This window comes from Phalangium opilio, unplaced genomic scaffold, assembly GCF_054372755.1.
Source record: "Phalangium opilio isolate 3A_F unplaced genomic scaffold, DU_Popi_V2 ptg000009l_1, whole genome shotgun sequence".
Taxonomy (NCBI): domain Eukaryota; kingdom Metazoa; phylum Arthropoda; class Arachnida; order Opiliones; family Phalangiidae; genus Phalangium; species Phalangium opilio.
Window position 1 is genome coordinate 3,455,225 of NW_028324146.1, and position 3,599 is coordinate 3,458,823.

The following is a 3,599-nucleotide window of genomic DNA, read 5'->3' on the forward strand; positions in this document are numbered from 1 at the left end:
TGTCTTACGATAGGTCTTGACAATGAAACTACGTCGAAATACTGATATAACCCAAGGGGTATGCTATCGATTGGGCGTGTTATCAAAACAGCATTGTCCAAAACGGCTTTTTCATAAACGCGTTTGCCATTACAGCCATTTCTCGTTTTAGCGCATTTTGATTACAGCGTTTATATCTTGAGCGTTGTTTCGTACGCCTTTTCCAAAATATTGTTGTTTATCTTCATTGACTTCCCAAAATAATATGCCTTTTCCAAAAAATTATATTTTATATTTACTTCCGATATAACATTACTCCTTTTTGCATAATATTGTTCTTTGTTCTATATACTTAATATAATAGAGATTTCCTTCCCTATAAATCACAGTTTGGGCGGAAACAGCAACCGCTGTTTTGGGAAATAGCGCTGTATTGAGAAACTCGGAAACAGCAACCGCGGTTTTGCTTCCACGCGGTTTCGCAAACTGCTGTTTTGGGAACAGCTTTATTCCAAAACGCTCTTTTGAAAACCGCTCAACTACCCGTGAACCATTTCAAGGTAGGGGGGTGCCTACGGTTAGGGCTTTGGCCTCGCAGCAGGGTTCGTTCCCGGATTGTGGCACCTGGTGATAAACCTAGGATTAAACCCTTCTGCGCTGGGTTTGAAAGCTCTGTTTACACTTGTCAAAGAAATTTTCCTTCGCAATTGCTCCATTCCATCAAAAACTTAATGAGGTTAACGGTAATAGTTAGTACCGGGCGCTGTAGCTTAGCTGTGGCATAGCGGCTTTTCGAAACTCCAGTTGCGTCGTGAAGGGACCCACATGTAAACAAGCCAAAGGCTTAGTGTGAACATCCCTTCTTAGAAACAGTTTAAATTATTTTTATTTTAACATAAAGCTTTAATTTGCGCCACTATCCTTATGACAATTTTTATGTAGGTAAATTTATCAAATCTGAAAGTGTGACACCCGTATTTGGTTTCCTTCAGCTAGCTTGGATGAAGAATAGTTACACTTCTTCATCCAAGCAGCTAGTAAGTTAAAACTTCATTTCCAAAAGTGAAAAATGTTTTCGCCATGCATTTTTCCTACAGGTATTTTGTAGTCCTACGTGAAACAATTCCCACTCCCGCTGCTTAATAAGCGATTGCCCTCTACAAGAGATGAGATGAAAATACTTCAAATTTATAGGAAAAAAATATTCTTCGCTGGTGCGGTATTCTATGAGGATTGGTTCGTCATCGCTTTGATGAAAAAAGAGGCAATGAATCTCAATAATATGAGTTTCGCTAGCTCAATAACGCTAAAGATAGGCAAAACATGTGGATTAATCCTCAGAGAAAACTGTCTTCACCTTCTTGAAATGAACTGAAATTTGGCATATTTCTGAACTCTGAATCAATTCTGGGAGAGTTTCGTTTTGCAACTGCCATGGGACACCGAGAAAAACGTTCCAGAGTTCTGGCCAAATTCCAGCTCTTTTAGAACTAAACCCTGAAAAATTATTTAACACGTCTGGCACCAATGTATTATTACCCATGATGCGAAATAAAGGGGCTTTCAAAGAACAGATATATAGTTATATAGGCTTGATTGAATAGTCTTTGTTTCTTCCCCATGAATAGTAAATAACTCAGAGTAATAATGTTCCCAGAAATTATTAGTAAATATGTATTATCCACAACTATTTTCATGGACATACGAAATATTGTGTAACTGTAAGAATTTAATTATTATTTTATTCAAGTTCAGCTATGAGGAAAATATTTTTGTTAATATTTTATACAAGTTTATGTATGAGGGAAGTCATTTTATTGGAATTTTAATTAATATACGTTAAGAGTTCCATGACAGTTGCAAAATTGCTCAAGACACTTTGAAAATGCCCATTCTTTATTTCAGGCCATCTCAGGTCTGTCACTTTGCTTGAGGGATTAACTTGAATGCGTCTCACTTGCTTCTCTCCTAATCTTAAACATTATGAAATTTGTAAATATCCACTCCAAGTTCCGAAAGCAAGTTGGTATATAGTCACTAAATCAGCAAACGGCCAGAACTATACGTCATTGTTCGAACTTTTCCAAATGAAAGAACAAACACTAAGGTCATTGCGGTCTTGGCAGAGCCTTTTGTTTCTCAACATTTTGAATTAGAATAACCTTTCGAGTGACGATTTTATCGCTAATCATCAGTCAGCTGTTGCAGTAAATATCTTCGGTAACAATAAATTCGATTACCTCATAAAAAATTCTTGGAAGGTCAAAAACATTATTGGCTTCCCAAAGGTCAACAAATTTTCAAATCAAGGGTTCTGATGGCCACGACTGGTTATATCCTTGATATCATTCGCCCAAACTTCGCAATTAAAACCCGAAGAACTCTTAGGTCATTCTTCATATTCAATGATGTAGTTCTGCTAGACAGTGGATTTTGTGACTCTACTAACTTGCTTTCGGAACTTGGAAGGAATTTACAAATACTATAATTTTTTAATAAAAAAAGAAACGCAATTGAGCACCGCTGAACATTGTTGGTATTTATTACTCTTAGTTATGTTTTACCAAGAATTAATTTACTATAAGAATGCCTAAGTCACTAGATTTTACGCTTCTACTCTTACGCCGGTGTTAGTGGACTAGTTAGCCCCACCCATTTCATGTCCGTCATTGCTCTGCGCTTTCCTATTGGATCCCGTGGGGATAGGTCATACAGACGCGATTGACGTATTACTAATAGAGAAAAAAAACCTCGAGCAAAGAAAACAGAAAACGGAGGCTTCCAGCGGTGCTGAACGGTTAGGGAATGGTTTTTAATTGCCATTAACAAGTTAGTTAAAGGTTTTGAACCTAACTTAATGGATTTTGAATACGTGTCTCTACGTGAAAATCGTTCGTTCTATAATTGTTTCTAAGTCGAATCAAGTGTACTATACTTATGATTTCGTGATTTCCTAAAACCAAACCAAGGCTTAACGAAAAGGTTAAAGAGATAGATGGTGGAAAACATCGAGTAAGATAAAATATTAAGTCCCGCCTTGGTTTCCAGCCTCCCCCCCACCCATGAGGGGGAATTGTCGACTATCACGCGCGCACCGGACGCCTTTTTAGGCATTCTTATAATAAATTCCTTCTTGGTTTTACCTACTTTTACCTACAATTCATGCGGGAAAACAAAGAATATACAATTCATCCTATATAGTTATGTATGTTTTTGGCCCCTTGATTTCGCATTATCCGCAATTCTTTGGTGCCAGACTCGATAAACATTTTTACAAGGTTTTCGTTTAAGAAATCTGTAATTATGCCTGATTATTAGGACGTTTTTCTCAGTGTATCGTTGCAGTTACAAAACTAAACTTTCCCAGAATTATTTTTGATTGAGAAAATCGAGATATATTCGAAATTTCAGTTCATTTCAAGAGGGAAAAGACAGACTACTCAGAAGTTAAATCTACCTGTTTTGCTTATCTTTAACATTATGGAGCGAAACTTAAACTGCCTCAACACCTAGATTATTGAGATTTATGGCCTTTTTTGCGACAAAACCACACCACCGAACAATATTTTTTTAACATTTGGTCGCTCAAAATCCTGTGCTGTTGCCCTTATTCTTTTTTT